The sequence below is a fragment of the Acinonyx jubatus genome, chromosome B1 (genome assembly GCF_027475565.1).
Source record: "Acinonyx jubatus isolate Ajub_Pintada_27869175 chromosome B1, VMU_Ajub_asm_v1.0, whole genome shotgun sequence".
Taxonomy (NCBI): Eukaryota; Metazoa; Chordata; class Mammalia; order Carnivora; family Felidae; genus Acinonyx; species Acinonyx jubatus.
In genome coordinates this window covers 103,459,187-103,480,181 of record NC_069382.1, presented here as the reverse complement: position 1 = coordinate 103,480,181, position 20,995 = coordinate 103,459,187, and the positions used below count along the sequence as shown (strand labels likewise).

The 20,995-nt window shown below is 33.0% G+C and overlaps 1 long non-coding RNA gene across 1 annotated transcript in view; it reads right to left on the bottom strand.

The window, feature by feature from the left end:
- LOC128314480 (uncharacterized) overlaps positions 1–1,290 on the bottom strand; it is a 34,002-nt gene extending 32,712 nt beyond the window's left edge. The window contains exon 1 of the long non-coding RNA XR_008296181.1: positions 1,135–1,290. This is a non-coding gene — a long non-coding RNA (uncharacterized LOC128314480). The remainder of the gene's footprint in view (positions 1–1,134) is intronic.
- Between the last annotated feature and the right edge of the window lie 19,705 nt (positions 1,291–20,995).

Below are 20,995 nucleotides of genomic sequence, written 5' to 3'. Positions count from 1 at the left end.
TCACTTTAGAAGTTTTTTCTTAAACTTCCAAATGTGTATATTTTCAGTTACTTTAATAATAACTCTTTGTTCGCCTTCTAGGAATTCTTACCACTGCATTTTGATGTATTGTATTAATAATGTTCTGATGTATGTTTTGGTTTAAATAAGTATTGTTAAAGGTGACCTTTTGGTTTGATTGTTTAGCTGACTTTAGTGCTAATAAGATAAAGAATAAGGTGTCTAATGAACCTCGTGTATGGAAATAATGATAGATGGCTTATTTGGAATTCTACAGACGTGACACTGCCAAGCCTGCTGAGGAGTCTCTGGAACCTAACTAATTTTAGAGAGAGGTTTTATTGATTACACAGAGACAGGGCACATTGTAATCATTTTTACAGCAAGGTATTGCCTGAGGTACCAAAATCCATTAAGCAAGGATTATAAACTTTGTTTTAAACTGGATCCTAAATTGTTTCTTGATGTATAGTCAACAACAGCTCGGTAAGATCAATCACAGTTACTAAGGCATATTAAAATCAACTTGTTTAATTTTAATTGCTCATATGCCTGACCCTCTGAGGTGCAGCTGTTCATGAAGCTCGATTACGTTTTTTCCCAGATAGGAGTTTCATTTTAGTTTACATTATAATCATTTCTTTCCGAAGGCCACCACATAATCTATTTTTTACACTTCTACTTTTAATTTACTTTTCCTATCCTTAAAAATGTACAGGAAATGATGCCTCGCTATGACATTTTGGGTCATTCTGTACATCGTTTCATCCTTTTAGGAAATAAGATGTTTCAATATAATTATTTGAGTTGAATGTTAAAATATATTGTATATAACTGTACACAGACACATTTGCAAAAGTTTCATGTGGATATATTCTTACAGAATCTTAATAGTTTAACTAGACTAGCTTCTACCTGGGAGTCAAAATATTTAGTTTGTTTAATGGCATGTAAGTCGTCTTACATGCCATTTTAAATGGGTACTTTATATATTTGATGTATTGCATAGCTAGAGTATGAATACATGTACATCTTAAATATTTATTAAAATGTAAAAGATTGTAAATCAACATCCTTATTCTACGGCATATGAGAAAAAAAGGAAAAGAAGGTAAACATGTGAGCATGGCTTACCTGGGAATAAAGTGACTTTAACAATCAGAAGACCTGACATCAAGATCTAGAGTCCCATTAAATAATTATATAACCAACAACTTAGTTAATTTCTTTGGGCCTCCATTTCTACATCTGTAAAATAAAAATAAAATAGAAATAAAATAAAGATATGGAAATTTGAATCTCACTATGCAATACATCTGATAATGTTTTAGAAATTTAAATGTTCAGTATTATTGTACATGTGTACATATATACATAGACTGATACATATATATGATCTATTCAATTTGTCAAAGGTCAAGAAATATACAAGTAACTGTAATCAGGGAAGAGGTGACGGAAAAGAGTCCAGTGCAATGGGAAATTAATCTAATTTTGAAATTATACATTTTATGTTAAATGAGTTCATGCATTTTTAAAGTTATAAGTTCAAAATAACTAGACCAACACTTAAAATTTCAGGTTAGGTTATAGTGAGCTAAACACTAAGATTGCATTAGTTAAAATGCATCCATTGCATGTGTATATAGTCGATCTTCTAGTAATTTAACTGTTCTTTAACTCTCTAGCTTCAACTCAATAAAAATATTTAAAAATTAACTTCAATGTTTTGAATTTCAGATGAAGTTGAATAGCACTGTTGGTGACATATCCTTAAACACAAATTGAGTGAGAAAATTACTAGCATTATCGCATTTAGTAATATGTATATCACTTCATTTCTTAAATACCAAAATGTGTTTACTAATGCATCAATTATAATGAGTCACTGATTATTCTAATCAAATTATTTAAGGTACAGGAATGAAATGTCAATGTTAAATTCCAGTTTTCCCTTTGTTTAGTCTTAAATGCATTGTAAGTTAACACAAATAAAACACTTTGTCAATTTCCTAAGGGAAAGAAAGAAGTATAGCATGACATGGTGTATCAGTTTTGTTGGCTGACTGATAACTCTCCACCCCAGAATGTATCATGGATATTACATCATGCTGCTTGGTGTAGCTGGGAAGGCAAAATCCAGCTGACAACAGAATAACATTCCCTCCATTGACTAGTCTGTTCTCTTTAGCTTCCTGGATACTTTCCCCTCTATCCCCTGCTCTCTCTCTTAAATTCATCACCCTTAAAAAATTTTGCCCTTCCTCCAGATTTCTTTTATTTTTTCCTCTGTCTCCTAAGAATCTACAATTTCTATTATCATCACTTTGAAGATGATCCTTAAATTTTTATTGGTAACCTAGACTTCCTATCTAAGCTTTAAAATCATTTATCAAATTACTTCCTCAATGGCTACTAAGACATCCAAAAAGGCAGAGATGACATTTCGACTTGTCATAGTATCTCTAACACTTAGCATAGTGCCTGACACATAGTAGGTAGACATGAAATAAATGGAAAAGGAAGGAATGAATGAATGCACATTTTATAAGGATTAATGTGATGTCTACATTAGATGAAGAAGACACTATGAGAGATTCTGATTTAGTTTGAGGCCTCTGGCAATCATTCCAAACAAAATGATGAGGCTGTGCAATAGAGCGCCGAGTGTAGGACTAGAACAAAAGTTACCTAAAGAGCCATTATTTAGAAGAAAGGCCTTACATGCCTATCTTGCAGTTTATGCCATTACCTCAATCTGGAGAGCCCTTCTCCTATCAAAATTATTCCAATTCTAGAAAGAGGCTTAAAGCTCACTTAGTCCATTAAATTTAAGCTACTTATCATATCCCACATTATTTTTCTTCTCTCAGCTCTTACTAATAAATGAATAATTACACACAACCCCCTGCCACACACACACACACACACACACACACACACACACACACAGTGGAAATAGCGTTAGCTTCAGAGAAGAGTAGACACATGTAAAATTTTAATACTGTCAATCACTACTTCTGTGGCTACAGGCAATCTTTTTAAGGCTTCTGAGACTCACTATCTTCTTATCCTACAAGATTATTATCAAGATTAAAATTAATAAAATAATACATAAAATCCATTTTGCACAAAATACATAGAATTTTCATTTCTATTGTATTTAAAATAAAGTTCATACACACTGGCATGTAGTTTTTGTCTCTGAATACTTCAGGTTTGTCACTTAACCAGAGTGAGACATTTAACAAAGATCATATGGATCTTTGTAGCCTCCACGGCACACACTTTATACTTGATATATTCTTGATCATTATTTGAAATTTTTGCAGCTAACTCCATTTTATAAATATTTTTCTATAGTATTTGATTTGAAAATGTTCAAAGTTATGCCCCTCAGGCATGTAGGTGTTTAAAGCTTTAGGGTAATAGAAATAATAATGCATTAATCTGGGTCTACCAAAATCTTGCTTTTTCTGGGTGTATCTATTATGCTTGAGAAAATATTCAAATTCCACACAGTGAAGACTAATTTTTGAGGTTCTAATAAATTTATTAGTTATAAAACCTGAGGTTTTTTCAGGGTTTTTTTTTCAGCTATAGGCAAATAAAATGTTGACATTATCAGTATCCGTGTACTTAGGTTCTTACATATACTTCTTTTTTTTTAATATGAAATTTATCGTCAAATTGTTTTCCATACAACACCCAGTGCTCATCCCAACAGATGCCCTCCTCAATACCCATCACCCACCCCCCCTCCCTCCCACCTCCCATCAACCCTCCGTTTGTTCTCAGTTTTTAAGAATCTCTTATGTTTTGGCTCCCTCCCTCTCTAACTTCTTTTTTTTTTCCTTCCCCTCCCCCATGGTCTTCTGGTAAGTTTCTCAGGATCCACATAAGAGAGAAAACATATGGTATCTGTCTTTCTCTGTATGGCTTATTTCACTTAGCATAACACTCTTCAGTTCCATCCACATTGCTACAAAGGGCCATATTTCATTCTTTCTCATTGCCACATAGTATTTGAGGATGTGGAGAAATGGGAACCCTCTTGCACTGTTGGTGGGAATGCAAACTGGTGCAGCTGCTCTGGAAAACAGTGTGGAGGGTCCTCAAAAAATTAAAAATAGATCTACCCTATGACCCAGCAATAGCACAGCTAGGAATTTACCCAAGGGATACAGGAGTGCTGATGCATAGGGGCACTTGTACCCCAATGTTTATAGCAGCACTTTCAACAATAGCCAAATTATGGAAAGAGCCTAAATGTCCATCAACTGATGAATGGATAAAGAAATTGTGGTTTATATACACAATGGAATCTTACATATACTTCTATAACCATTATGCCATAGCTACATAATTCAACCCAAAACTATTAAACATCAAATCAAGGGCTTAAGTTGATGATAAAAGTGATTGAGTTTTGCTAAAAGGCAGAAATGGTAATATAATCTAAATATATATATTTTTCAAAGTTCCTATGTATTTAGTATTTCAATAAAATATTCACACATAATTCTAAGAATTTTAAGTATTTCATATAACACTTTAAAGGACAGAAACCAGTATAAAGTACTTTTGTATTTTGCTATAAATGGTCTTTAGAAACCTGAAAGTTTCTGAGTTTTCCTGGTGGCCTGTTACTAATATTCATCCCCCTATTATTCTATAACTCACTGAGGCATACAGGGTAAGGCTTCTAGCGAGTTGGAACCACATGTTTCACTGCATTTTGCCAGATTACTCTTTGCCAACATCAACAAGGAAATTTATGCAGACAGTCTCAATAGATTCACCAAGTTAACAAACAGACAAGTAAGGATAAAAATTGATAAATTACAGTCACCTTTTCTTACAAATGCCAGACTTTATATGCTATTTAGATATGTTGAAGTTGAAAAATTTAAAAATCTATCGTGTGAAGCAAACATTCTGTGGTGTTTGCTATTTAGACTTTCGTAGAGAAATCATCCAAGTGAAAAATTGGACCATCTTGTTACTGTCACACGATTTCCTATTAGCTACTAACCTGCATTGCCTTAAATTGAACATGTGGCACACTGCTGTATATTTCATGTCACATTTCTCTCAGAAGGTCAGCTTTTTCTGAACGTCCACTGGTATTTGTTGAAAGTAAGTTCCAAAGAGAACTGTGAGTTTGAGAACTTGGGCCAAAATAAAAATATGGCAGAAGGACATTTGCTCCTTGATGATCTAGTTCTGGACACACGTACCTCACTTCTGGGATCCAAAGCTCAGTCATTACCTAGCAGCCAATGACAAGGCCCAAACTCAAAATACTAGCAAATACAAGGAAGATATCACATGATTCTGTATGGAATTAATTGGTAATATTTTTTAAGTGTACAACTGCCTTGGCAAAAAATAGAAAATTTAAGATGCTATATAAATATCATTGGTTCATTCAAAAGCAAAAACATTGGAATTATCAATTAGCACAGTAGACAAGGAGCTTAAGTTTTAGCTATATAGCTAATGTTGCATTTTTAGAATGGTCATTAGTCACTCATGCTGGTAGAGGGAGGTAAAAATTTCCAAGAAACATTCTGTTTTAAGTGTTACTAAACAGCATTTTCAGATTGTTTTATTAATCACCAAGCATTGTATTAAGCACCTGTGAGTTGCAAGCAGCTGTGTTCTGTGCCCAACAGCAAGTCACATAGACACTGAGCGTGAACATGGACACTGACCGTGACCATGGACACAAAAGTATACCAGGGAAATAAGTTTGAAAAATTTTAGTGATGTTACAAAAGAAAAAACGTTTAGTGTTTTAGAAGGAAATAACAGAGAAGCATAACAAGCTTGTTATCCTTTGCCAATTAAATCAGCTGTAATACATTTTATTCTTATATATGGTTTTGCATGTAACCTAGGAAGGAATGCATATGTATCGGTCAGAAAATGGCACACTGGGTTGGTCAGGCAAAACACCCAAATCAAATCTGGCAATTAATATACTGGAAGTTGTTGCATGTCAATTATGAAGTATGAGGACATATTAAGTGAAAATGTCGATAGGAAATTGGGGGGGGGTTCATGGTAAGGCTCAAAACAGAGGTTGAAAATAGGGATGTATATTTAAAAATCATCCATGAATTAATAGATGATGAAGCCACTGGTGATTTATAAGGAAAGAATAGAAATAAAATGGCAAACTGAGGATAATTCTCATGGAAATACTAAAAAAGGAAAAGGAGCCATACTTCAACATAGTGTTTTCAGATAAGAGTCGCTGATACCTAATGTGCTTCTACTGAATATATTGTAACTTTAAGATACTACTACCCTAATTCAGTTAACCATCAAAGTTTAAAAGTGGTTAAATACCAGTTTAAAAAACATCTATTTCATAATAATGCTATTTATTACAACTGCTAAAAATAAATTCTAGCACATTACTGCTTAGTAAACATCTCTGAACCAAATTTACAGCAAAATATGCACATCAACATATACTATGTATTTAGAGAAATAGCATGATAACATTGGAAAATTTTCAAGACTTGGTCCATCTGGCTCCACAGCTTATTGCTTTTTCTGTATCAAACTATCAATGGCCAACTTATTTGGAGAACATGAATATCAGAAGTGAAGATAAGCTGTATAAAAAGAACAGAAAGATAGAAGATAACTGCATTGATGATTGTCAACAGCTCTACTAATAATCTAGCTTTGCAATCAATTATGAAATAGAGTTAACTGGCTTAACTCTGGATTAATCTGATGTCTACATCAGATGACGAAGATGCTATGGGTGTTGTTTTATGGTAGAATCATAGCTGAATCACTTCCATGTACTCAGTCCAGATCTATCTAAAAATCACACGATGGATTTGCCAAAACTGGCAGAAACAAGTTAACTATTATTCCATAACAAGGTAATTTTTTAATATTCCTCTTCTTGATCATTATTATAACCTTAAATACTATTATGGCATAATAATACTAGTATATAAGGTACTTTTTTCCCTTTCTTTGGGATTTCAAGTTTTCTAAGGCCTGTATATTTTAACAAACCATTGGTTTTAATATTATTTTTTCTGGTTATAAGCCTTCTACCCTCATCCATAGATTTTTTTAAAAAATCATGTCTTGCATTAATAAAACCTAAGAGTGGCCAGGGACATTGAATTTTTCTACTTAATTTAGAACCTGACTTGGTTGTTTCAAATCAAAATCTAGCCTGAAGCACATTTTCAATGAATGAGCAAAGTTATGGAGGGGGTTAAGGGTGGGGAGTTATCCGCATTCTCAGTGGCTCAGTATTATAACATTAAATGAAGTGGCAAAAATGTGGCTTTAATAAGTTTAAATGAAAAGTTTTAAAATATTATTATTTTGATGGGTAAAGGAATAAGCGAAAGGTTTCAAAACTAATAATTCTCAGAATACACTTTTAATAAGTAGAATACAAAAAGACAAACATTTAATAATTATAATGGAAGAAAAATAACTTTTCAAAAAGGTCATTCTAAGTACAGTTCACGTTTTCTTGACAGCCCTTTGAAAAAATATAAGTGGTACTTATTTGTGGAAGAATCGTGGTCTCCTGAATTTTGATGCTCACAATCATTGCTGTGGGTTTTATATGAGTCACTTTGATTACTCTCATTATATCCTCTTAAGCTTCGATTCTGCCAGATTCTATCTGCAAATGGGCTGCCCCCAAAACAATGGCACCATTAATTGCTAAGTGAGCTGAAAAACAATGAGACCTGCAGGCTCTTGTACAAATGGACAGTCAGAGCCGTCGGCCTAATCAGATACGGTTGTGCTCACTTGTGGACTAGTTGGACTCCTCAGAAATGTTGCCCACATCTGTCACTTTCTCACTTCTCACAGTAAGCACATGTCAAGCTTTATCGTTCTACAGTCTTGTTTTCTAAGAAATCTCTGTGCATATATGTGAGCAAGAATCATATTGGTTTGACATAGTCCTTCACAGGGAGCTCAATTAGAAGCTAGACTCAGAGAAAAACATAAAAAATACATGAGTATAAGAAAGGTTCAATATTTGTGTGAGTTAAAAGGAATAATACAGTAGTAAAATCTAAAAATCTTTCAAAAGTCATGCATAGATCTTGTTAACACTGTAATTTCTGATCTAAGTCAATACACCACCATTTCAGAACTCTATACACCCATAATCTCCCATCTAATGCAAGAAAACACACTAATCACATTTAATTTTAAATCAAAATCAAAAATTAAAAAAAAATATTTGTGTAAGGGTTTCAATAATTATAAAGAATTGGCACCCCAGCTTTGGAATTAACAGAAACAAAAAAATCATTGCATTGAATTCTTAAATAACAACTATTATAATTATTTCCCTCATTCTCTGAGACAGGAATACAAATATTTGATAATATAAACACAAAATAGTCTCATTTGTGCACATGATTTAAAACTTACATGTAATTTTGATTTCAAACTAGGTGGTTTTCGGATCCTCTCCTTGGACTTGACTAGTTCAGTTGTTCACAGAAAAAATATTAGAAACTTATCAGTTACTGGGATGCCCGACTGGCTCAGTCAGTAGAGCATGCAACTCTTGATCTCAGAGTTGTGAGTTCAAGCCCCACACTGGGTGTAGAGCTTACAAGAAAGAAAGAAAGAAAGAAAGAAAGAAAGAAAGAAAGAAAGAAAGAAAGAAAAGAAAGAGAAAGAAAGAAAGAAAGAAAGAAAGAAAGAAAGAAAGAAAGAAAGAAAGGAAGGAAGGAGGAAGGAAGGAAGGAAGGAAGGAGAAAGAAAGAAAGAAAGAAAAAGAAAGAAAGAAAGAAAGAAAGAAAGAAAGAAAGAAAGAAAAGATGGAAGGAAGGAAGGAAGGAAGGAAGGAAGGAAGGAAGGAAGGAAGGAAGAAAAGAAATTACTACTCTTTTTTTGTTGTTTTCTATTGCTGTTTACCTTTAAGTGCTTGTTCTTTTTGCCTTGCAAACTAAAATTATAAAAGCACAGAGGACTTGTTTTAAGAATAATAAATCACCTACATAAAAGGTAATCAAATACAGATGCATGTCTATTTAACAAATATTTGTTGCACATTTAGCTAAAGTCAGGTCCAGTGCTAGCCTGAAGACCCCAAAAGTAAATGAGAAAATACAACTAGAGCCACAGATCTGAGTCAGCTTGTTGAATATACATAAGTGTCTGCAAGTAGTCTATACTTTCTTTGTCTATTCTAACCTGTTCTTCTGAAACAAAGATGTAATCTATGAGAAGGGCATAGGCTTAAAATCTGGGAAACTTGGATTTAGGAAATTAGGACTCATCCCTGAAACTATTCAGCAGTTATAATTTAGGAGAGTCACTTAAACTTTGTGTCTTTGTTTCCTTATTTGCTTGTCATGTGTTTTTCTTCATAGCTCCCTGCCTTTGCATAAGTTCATCATTATAGGGACACTGGTAGTGTGTCTTATTGTCCTTAGTTTTCCTGTAGCTTAGTAAAATGTAGTAAGAGTTCAATTCAAATTCTTTCAACCTAACTAAACTTATAGGTAAAATAAGAATTTTCACCAAACTACTAAAATTTCTTTAATATACAGACACGGTTATAGGCAGTATTGATTTTAGCCCAAACTTTATGAAAATAAAATGAATAGCTATTAAGTCTGGAATTTGTTTTATATGCAGGGATTGCTCTATGTTCTTCAATGCAATTATCTCATTTAATACTTTCAAATGTACTGTGTACTAAGGAGTAGTTACTTAGCAGTAAAGATTCACCCAAACAATCCAGGACAAATCTTTAGTATATCTATGTTCTTACTATGAATGTAAAGTCTTCACCATCATACAAGTTCACTATCAGTTAAGTCACTATCTTTGTCTTTGTCCTTTTTCTCTTAACTTTTTTATTAGAATCACCAAACAAAGCACATAAAAACAGAGAGATATGTATATGCAACCATCACCAACCTCTTTCCCTCTCTCCACTGATTTATTTTAAAGTAAATCCCAGACACTATAACATTCCACTCTAAGTACCCCCAAAATATTATCACACATAAAAATAAAAATAAAAATAATTTCTTATCATCTAATACATATCTAATAAGTTTCAAATTTCCCCAATTGTCTCATAATTGTTTTAATAATTAGCTTGTTCAAATCAGGATTCAAATAAGACATACAATTTCTTCTTTCAATATATTTCTTATAATATCTAGCATACCTGTTAGTTTTTCAAACTTTCTACTCCACTACTTGTTTTGTTAATAACTAATTATTTTCCCATTTACTTATTTCATGCTTCTAAAAACCCATTTATCCTAATGCAAGAATGACCAGTTTTACTCTGATAATTTGGCTATATTGCTACACAGCTGGAATCAAATATATTTGGGCTGGAACCATGTCCTGTCACTATTAAATAAAATAACAATGTGCTATTTGATCATCATTATTAATTATCACTAAAAGAGTTATAGATATTATATGCACAGTGGTCAATAATTTATTTTCCTAGAGCAATCCAAATAATCTGTCAATATAGAACATTCATTCAGAGTTAGTATTTTTGTTTCAATAAAAATATTTGTAACAAAGGCTTTAAATGCTTAAGGTGAAAATATTCTTTTAATTGATCTAGCCAGATCGGAGACAACTATAATTATTATTTTGCTATACTCGATTTTCTTGCTTATATAAGAAATAGAGAGGTATGGAATGAAGATACAGAGCGACTAATAGGAGTTATGGGGGCAAACTCTAGATTCAGGTAGAACTAATCCAAACCCCATTTCGGTTTCATAGCTTTTTGATGTACAAATCTCAATCTTTCTGAGCATGTTTCCTCACTGAAAATAAATTAAAATAGTCTATATTGTTGAGAAGCTTAAAGAAATGTTGTGTGGCCATTAGGAATGCTAGTTCATTCATTATACAGCATAGATTTGTCTATGCTTAATTATTTACTAACTGGGCAACTTATTAATGCCTTAAGAGTATGAGCTGTAAAGTGGTATTAATAATAAGGTATAAATGGGTATCTTATTGAAAATTTGAGAGAGCCTGTGGCATCTTGAAAATATATTTTAGGGGCACCTGGGTGGCTCAGTCGGTTGAGCATCCGACGTCGGCTCAGGTCATGATTTCGCGGTCCGTGAGTTCGAGCCCCGCGTCGGGCTCTGTGCTGACAGCTCAGAGCCTGGAGTCTGCTTCGGATTCTGTGTCTCCCTCTCTCTCTCACCCTCCCCCATTCATGCTCTGTCTCTCTCTGTCTCAAAAATAAATAAACATTTAAAAAATTAAAAAAAAAAAGAAAATATATTTTAAAAAACCAACAACAACAAACCTTTCACTAAAGGCATTTCTGGTTTGAAATATCTGATCATACTCCTGTCACCAAATTTAAAATATTGTGATAGATAGCCATGGCTTCAATTATATTGTAGGTTCAACAATGGAAAAATAGTCTATATATATATATATATATATATATGTATGTCACCTAACAATACAAAGAGTTCCTCTTGCTGACTCTGTTCACTTTGTTTATACTTATTTTTTTTAACCAAACTATTGACCCATTTGACTTGCATAAATGTAAGTTAAAGACAATTATCTACAATTTAAGGACACTTCTGCCACTATGTGAGATGACTATATATTACTGCGATCTTAACTAGTGGATATAAAAATAATTCTCTTCAGCCTTGCAGCTGTCTAGATGCAAATAAAACATTTGAGATTTTGTACAACCTATACTCATTTGCAGACTTAAATGTGTCATTTTTAGTCCCTCCAGGAAGAGATAACCAAAAACCTACCCAAAACATGCTGCCTTCAATTTTTACTAAAATGTAAGGAGAGTCAAAGGGTTCTCTTTGGTTCAGAAATAGTTCATTTTATAATCCACAAAAATAGTCTTTCTGTCTGATGTAACTACCTTGATTACTGGAAAAATATTGTATCAGAAATTTGACACAAAATGGACGTTTTACGATCTACATAACTGCTTCTGTATTAAATTACTTTTATGTAACGTCCAAGTAGAGTAACGGAAAATATTACCATAAGTAATTGATTATTTAAAATAATTTTAGATGTGGTCCAGAAGAATAAAAACAGTTTACTACTATAAAGAGAACCTTACAGCAAGACACTTTAAATACACTCAATTTTTTAATACAACTTCAAAAAGCAATTCAGAATCCTAGAAAAGAGAATTTATGGAACCCTAGGGAGGAGACCCAGATATGACGCCTCTGGTTTCCACCTGGACAGTTCCATTAACACGTTTGAAACACAAGAGCCTCCTGGGACTCAGTGCAGCGTTTTGTCTCACTGACTTTATCCTTTCCATCTGACAGTCACCCTTTGAGGTCCAGGCCTGGACTGTGTCCAAGCTACAACACATTAGTTATGTTAACTGTGATATAATAAAGAATGTGCTTTAAATAAATTGAACTGTGTATTATAAGCAAACAAATATAATGAATCCAAAAGATTTAGAAAATAAATGAAAATGGTAAAGCTTAATGGCTCAAAATTAAAGCAAGCAGTGTCCCAAGCAAGTGTGTACGTGTATATGACTGAGCTGGGCAAGTGGCTTATGCAGAAGGGAGAAAATGTCAGGCGTGGTAGAGGAAGTGAAGAGAAAAGACTGCTTCATGGAATTAGCCAAATCAGTGAGAGGCCTGCCTAGATAGAAGGGAAAGCAGATGGTACACAGTGGCTACACTAACAACAGCAATACAGATTCTAAAAGTCAAACTCCTACTGCCCGGTTTTTGCTTTCTTGATTCAGTCCAAACTACCCATTTTTTGCTGTCACTGAGACACACGCACACAGTCTTTGGAAAAGTTTACAGTACTTCCCTTCCCATTCACAATTTAAAAAACTGGGAATTTTCATTATAAAATATTCTTCCAATTATAAGCCTAACATTTATTTTCAAAAGCATTCACAACTTTTAGTAAATAATGGTATGTGAAATTGAGGGTTTCCTAAAGTTCGCTTGACTTACTATAAATTGTTACGTGTTCTCAAAGCTTTCATTCTGGGATTAACTCACAGGGTGGCTTGTTTTAAACCTTATCCTTATGTGAATGAAAAATCAGAACTTTTTAAACCTTCTCTAAAAGGAATATAGTTATTCTCTCTTTGGCCCTGGTTTACATAACTAAATACTATTGCAAAATATTCAAAACTATTGTTTTGAATTTTCCCATTGTGTTTTTCCTCAGAGATTCCTCTTTTCTCAAACATCTCTGATAACTCAAATCTCACTGAAGTGTAGAAAAATACAGTAATAGATGTGCAGTACAGCATTAATGTGTACTTAAAGAGTTTACACTTGTATATAATATGAATTTATACCTGTCTTTGCTATGTTTCTGTTCATCCAATCCATATATGACTCAAATTATAGATCTACTCTGAAGAAAAGGTGGAAAATCAGTAAGAAAGTAGACAATTCTATACTGTCATTGCAGGTGGTAAAGTGATAAGTAAAATTAGAGGGTTTTAAGATCCTAGTATCAGGAAAGAGATAATAATAATTTAAAGTAGATAGTATTAAGCCAAGAATACTTGTTGTAACCTCTAAAATAATCACTAAAAGAATAGTAATAAATGTATGACTAACAAGCTAATTTAGGTGTAGAGGTAAGGGGGAGGAGGAAGAGTAAATAATCTAAGGCTTGCATTTGGTTAATTCAAAGAAAACAAGAAAAAAAAAAGAATAATAGATGACATATGGGACAAGTAGGAAAACAGTTATTTAGAAATTTAACTAGAAATATATAAATCAGCAATTTTATTAATGAAAAATGGACTAAGTATTCCAAAAGAATGTGAGACATTATTAAAAAAATAAGCTACTTATGAAAGGTACATATTAAATATAAAGCTACATAAAGTTTAAAAGTAAAAGTAAAAATCCAAACAAAAAGAAATTTTTTATAGTTATAGACTTTAAGGCAATACATATTATTAGAGAATAACTGGTACTTCAAAATGTTGATAAGCCGGTAAGTCCACTTGAAAGAGAAAATTCAAAATCGTTATCGATCTAATGGTTTTGTTTCAAAACATATTCATCAAAGGTTAACAAACTAAAAGGAAAAATTGATTAATCCCTAATTATAGTAAGAAATAACATTTCTCTAAGTGATCAAATAAACTGATAAAAAATCAGTAACCGCATAAAAGAATGACAATGAACAAATCTGACCCAAGTGATTGGTATAGATTACCACACACCATAATGAACGAATGCATTTTCTTTTCAAATAAACATTTATCAAAAGGAACCATATGTTAAGTCATAAAGGAAGGCTTAACAAATTGCAAAAGATTTAAATTATTTACAGTACGATCTCTGACCATAGCAGAAATACAATATAAGAAAATTCCCAACTTCTAAAAAAAACAGTCAAAGAAGAAATCAGAATGAAAAGTATGAAATGTTTTTCACTAATTGATAATGACAAAACGATATGCAAAAGCCTAGGAATACAGTTAAATTTGTGCTTAGAGGAAAATTTATAACCTTAAACATATATATTGTACACACAAAAAATGAAAATCAATTATCTATGTACTTGTCTTTAGAAATTAGAAAATAAATAGCAAATTAAACTAAAAGAAAATAACAAAGTAAATAAAGTAAAAGCAGAAGAAAACAAACGTAGGTAGGTAAATTTACAGTAGGTAAAAGTCAGTAAAACCACAAATTTATTCTTTAAAAAGACAAAAAATGTTGACAAATATATGGCAGGACTGAGAAAGGAAAAAAAAAGGAAGAGAAGGCAGAACTTATCAACATTGGAAATGAAAATGAGGACATAATTACAGAGGCTACAAACTTTAAAAATATAAGAAAAAAATATACATACAAGTATATACCAATAAATTTTAAAATTTACATGATCTGGAAAAATTTCTAGGAAAATATTTTATCAAAATTTTACAAAAGAAGTTTTAAAATTTAAGTATTCCTATTACTGTTATATCTTTATTTGTCATCTTTTTATAAGGAAATCTCCTGCCCCAAATTAACTTACCCAGAATTTTTTTCCAAATATTTAAGTAAAATCCTACACAAAGTCTTCCAGAAAATAGAAAAAGGAGTAATTCCCAAATCATTTTATGGAGTCAGCATAACCTTGCTACAAAAACCTGATAAAGGTATTGTAAGAAAGATAATATACAGACAAATATCTTCATGAATAAGGATGAGGAAGAAACCCTGAGCAAAAACATTAGCAAATCAAAGCCAGCCATACAAAATGAATTAAAATTTTATATTTACAGAGAGTTTTCTATGACTGAGCAATTGATAGCCACTAAAGATATAGGAAGAATGATATTTTTTTAATTATGGTTGATCACAATCCAAAATATATTTCAAGTATAATATGATGATTTACATTTATAAATTAAGTAATAGAAACTCTCAAAATAAAATGTGAGCAAATATGGTTAATATTCTGGCCATAATATGCAATATATTTCCTGATGTAGGTTTCCTCACAAGGTTTTCTTGTGACCTTAATAAATCAAATATATGTAATAAAAGATTTCTCAAATATGTTCCTCAGAATTCTGGTACATTTTAAGAGGAAAACACACTAGAGTTTCCCAAATTTGTTTGATCTTGAAATCACCATCTCCCTTTTTCTGGCATGAAGCAGTACTCTTCGAGTAATTTTACTTTAAGTAAACTTTAAGTAAACTTGACAATTCAAAGAACCTTTGAGGTTGGTATTCCATGTATTATACAAATGAGGAAACTAAGGCTCAAAAAAGTAAGACTTGCCTAAAGTCACAGGGTAGACAAGTGGAACAAAATACACACATTTCACTTTCAATGTTTTATGAAGTCCATATAGAAGTCTAAGCTGCTATTTTATTCATTTAGATTGTGCCAATTTTGTCACATCTTTACAAAAAAAATAGTCATATATCAGCAACTTGGGAATTATATTTTAAAAACTCATCCCTCATTACAATATACATACAAAACATGAAAGGTAAGAAGTAACTAACAAACATTTATCCCTCTTCTTAGTCCTACTATCCCTCTTCTTAGTCCTACTTTCTCTCTTAAAACATCAGATCATTGGCAATGATACTGAATATAGCAAGTTCTCTGATCCCAGTTTTCCTTATCTATCTGAATCTTCCTAGATCAATTTCCTTTTACTCTTTGACATTGTACATTTATCTTGCCAATTTCCAACCCTGGGTCAGCCCATCTGCTCATTTCCTTTGTTCCGTTTCCCAGGCTGCTAAGAATATATTACATTGAAATCAATATCGTTATGCAACTTTCTCGCTCTGTTTTTAGAAATACATTTTACACTTGTTGTCCCAATCCACTTGTTGTCCCAATTCTTTAATCAACCACTAGTAGATTCCAAATCCCAGTTTGTAAGCCCAGCAGATGTCCTTGTTTCATTCTGTAAGGAAATAGAAACCATCAGGAGCAAATATTTTCAAACATCCTCTCCACCTCAAAATTTACTTTAAAAAATCACTTATTATCAATTCTATTTGCTCTTTTCTCCAAGAAAATCATGCTTTTCCCCAATAATTAATTATCTACCAATTATTGTCTGCCTACTCAACTCTTCTTGGAAGAGTCATCTGTATTTGCAGCCTCCTCTTTCTCAGTTGCACTCATTCTTCTATTTATTCTAACCTACTTTTTCTCTGATGACTCCACTAAAAATGTTCTTGAAAAAAATCTCCTATTGTCTCACAGTTGTCAAGTCCAATGACTTCTTAAAAGTCCTCATCTTTCTTGATCCCACAGTCCCAATGTTCTAAAACTGACGATCCTATCTGTAAAATTTCCTGATCTTTTATCTTCTATTTCACCTTTGTATAGCTTCACTAAATCTCTGATTATGCTTCATCTTCTTTAACAGTAAGTTGCCCTTTATTGCTACTTAAATACTTATATTTCTCAAGGTTCTATTGCTATCCATATTCTCTTCCATCTATCTTCTCATGCAGAGTAACCTAATGATTCACATGAATTCAACTATTAATTATACAGTCGGAAGTCTACATCTTTGGTCCTGGCCAGTCTTCTGAATATCAGAGACATGTTTCCAAATGACTGCTTTATCAAACTTATCTCACTATCCCTCCAACTTAGTCCATTCAAAACTGAGTTCCTCATTTTCCCTCCAAAGCCTACTTTTCCACCTGTCTTCCCATATAACAATGAATCCTCATTTACTCAGTTACTTAATTCAACCCCATATCTTTTTTTTTTCTTTTTAACTATGAAATATTGGCGAGGTCATTTATCATCTAAAATTTAGTTTCTTCATCTGTCAAAAATATATCACAGGGACGTTGGAAAGATTAAAAAAGGTATAGTGCCTAGAACATTAATTGTTTGATTTAATTTCATTCACTTTAATAAAAACAAAAATAACAACAATAATACAAAAGTAACATCTATTAGGTACATACTTTTATGTGCTTTACATGTATTGACTCATTGAATTCTCACAATACCACTAGTTGATTATTACAATAATTTTCCCATTTTATATATAAGGGATCAAATCCTTAAAAAGGTTAATTAATCTGACCAGTGTCACAGCTATAGTGTATAGGAGAGCCCGATTTCAACCTAGGCAGTCTGGTTCCAGGTCTCCATCCGGCTAGTAAAGGCAAACTTGAAACATCCTTTGATATTTGTGCTGTTTGTTTAAACTCTCTCCCTTTCTTCACTGCTATCAGTTCCAGTTCTGGCCCCATCCCTGCCCAGATTCTCCCAGAGGGCTTTTTCTACCTTTGACCTCTGACTTTCTTTTTTAGACTTAGTCCTTCTAGTATTTGAACATCAGCTTTGCCCAAAAGGTCCAGTGTTTAGCTTTTGCATTTCCAGCACTCCCAAACATCTCCCCACCACCAATACCACTAGTTCCTCACCAGACCAATGCCCTATATTTCTTACAACCCAATTGTAGTCATGTGGCCAGTATTTCCATAGGTCAATGCCCTTCAAATGATAAGGTATTATGATAGTACTTCAGAACTATTGTATTGAGAACCAAATGATTCTCATTTCTCTTAAATAAGGAAAACTAAATCTAAGAGAAATTTAATTTAATTTAGGTCTTCAAATTCCAAGTGTGTATCTTAAATGAAAATAATTGGTATTTGGGTAAGAGAGTTTATAATTGCTGGCAAACATGATATTCTTTTAACAAGTCTCACAGAGTTCCATTCTTCCTCATCTTTTGACTATGATCCTCCACATACCATATCCATTGTTTCTATACTTAAATCTTTGTACCCAGCTCTCTCCCAGCCTTTTATATTATCTTCCTGAAAATATTCCAATGAAGAAGCTGACAATCTTAATACTATGCTACTGGCCTTGAAGCATTTTCTTTTACGTTTTCTTTCTTTCTTTCTTTCTTTCTTTCTTTCTTTCTTTCTTTCTTTCTTTCTTCCTTCCTTCCTTCCTTCCTTCCTTCCTTCCTTCCTTTCCTTCTTTCTTCCTTTCTTTTTTAATTATTTGTTATAATAAATCTATAAGGTAAACTGAAATTTTTCTTAATCTCAATTAATTCTGGTTATAAGAGAGTTTCTCTTGTAGGAAGAGCTATAAATCATTAGACATACAAATAGATAAAATTAAGTGGATGTAGAAGACATACAATATATTTCTTTACCTTTATTTGCTATGAACAAGTTTTCAGCAGAAATCATTAATCCAAGTAATTCAAATAGCAAAACTGAATGGGTTGTAAGTTAAAATATTTATTAAGCTTTAAAGACAGATAGGAAGCAATTTCTTTTGGAGACGTGTAGAGGAAGAAATATTGGGATCTACAAAAGGAATCTAAGAGGTAGAAATGCCAACATGCCTAGAAAGCTCTTCCTTTCGTACCTAAACCCTGAGCTCAGATGTCTTGAAGATTGCATACCCTGAGGCAAAACAAACAAGGAAGAATGATTAGTTAATTTTTATGGGGATATTAGTGATGTATATATTGCTTAAGATTCTGCTTCAATGTCTAAGAAGAAAAGGTAAGACATTTTGTGGCTCACTGACCTAAAATTGCTTCTAAGAATTGAATGATCACAAAGATGAAAGATATATCTAGAGATATACAGCTTACCAGACACTAGCAGTTGGCACTTGACAGGTACTGACTATATGAAGAAGAAAGTTACTTATTCTATTTTATCTATGTATGCCATAGGAGAATATATTTGTGCAGTAAGATGTGGTATTAATTACAGCAAATTTCTACAAAATAGCTATAGGATTTAGAGAAGTCAAAAGCATTTAACATGATCTTCTTTAGCTGCAAATATATAAGGACCAATTATCAGAAATCAAGTGTGAAATAAATGACCACTGGGCCCAGAGTAGTAAACTCTCACAAACTCTACTTTTCACCTGTATTGTTAACACTGTGCAACACTAAGACTATCAGCCTGCAGAGAAAATTAATAGCTGGACCTATGCTAGGGCAAGGAAAAATGCTTATAACTGGGCCAAAATACTCACATAAACTCCCTTATTCCATATTTAATCAGTGTCATTTTCCAGCATAAGAAATTTTCATCTTTATTTACAGCTTCTACCTTGGGAAGCAGAATGTTCATAATCTGTTTCACTTGGAATGCTTTCAAAATGCTGTTTAAAAAAAATGAGGCTTTTTCAACATATTTCCTATAACAAGACATAGTCTTCCCTCTGGTAATAAAACATTTTCTCAGAGGGCCCACTACAATCCAACAATCAAAGTAGACTGTAAGTGGACATTCGAAATAAGGAAACTTATCCCATGGAGAAGGTATAAAGAAAGTCTATTAAGACTTTCTTCTATTCGCAGTCCATCAGTGGGCCAAGCAGTTTCTTTTATCAAATTAGCTAATTGCTGCCTTGGGGAAATAGGTAATTGGAACCATAGAGTATGAGTTAAAAGTTGGGAGATGGGATCCAGGACAACGGCACAACCCTCGGGCAACTGAGAGTATCACAAGGCAAGACTTAGAGAACAGACATCTGGAATAGGGGCTGGATGGAGTCCTTTAAATCCAAAGGTCTTTTGCTTGAGTCACAGAGAATTATGATTGGAAGTCAGAAAAACATTCTTGCTGGCCTGGAAGAAAGAAAACATTCACAGTGTCAACTTCAGGTAGTCTCTAGGAGCTAAGAGAGGACCCCAGCTGACAGCCAGAAAGAAAAGGGGAACCTCAATTCTACAACCACGAGGAATTGAACTCTGCCAACAGCAAGAATGAGCTTGGCAATGAATTTCTCTCCAGAGCCTAGAGATAAAAACTTAGCCGTGTGAGAACTTGATTTCAGCAGCATGAGAACCTAGGCAGATAACCCAGCAACTCTGTGTCCAGACTTTTAACTTACAGAATTGTGGAGCTAATAAATTAAATAGGTGTTGTTCTAAGCTGCTACATTTTTGATAATTTATTACAAAGCAATAGACACTAATATAGTTAGGAAAGTGATGGTGAAACATTAAGAAGCAACTATAAAGAATAGAAAGGCCACTCAGGCTGGCATCGTACTTCAGGAGTAAAAGGAGTATCTTATTAAGACTTAAACCTTCTGCAAACATGATATTTCAATTTGGCAATTTGGGAGCAGATGACATAAATAAGGCAGAATATAGAAGCAGATGTAACTGAGTTCCTGCAGTTGACTTTTTCTATGGTGTTATTCCAGATACCAAGAACAAACTTTTTTTTTTTTTTTTTAAATCACTGGCTTGGCTTTTGTTCCCTGTGACTGAAGAAAGATATTCTATAGAACCGTTCTCACTTTGATGCACATTACAATCACTGAGGAGTTTTTGAATACTTGCAGTGATTAGGCCACTCCCCATTCCAATTATATCAGAATCCCTGGGGGGTGGGACCCAGATATAAATACATTCTTTTAAACTGCCCAGGAGTTTCCATCCAATGAAAAGCCCAGTGTTTGAGAACCAGTGGTATAAAGCCCATAACCCA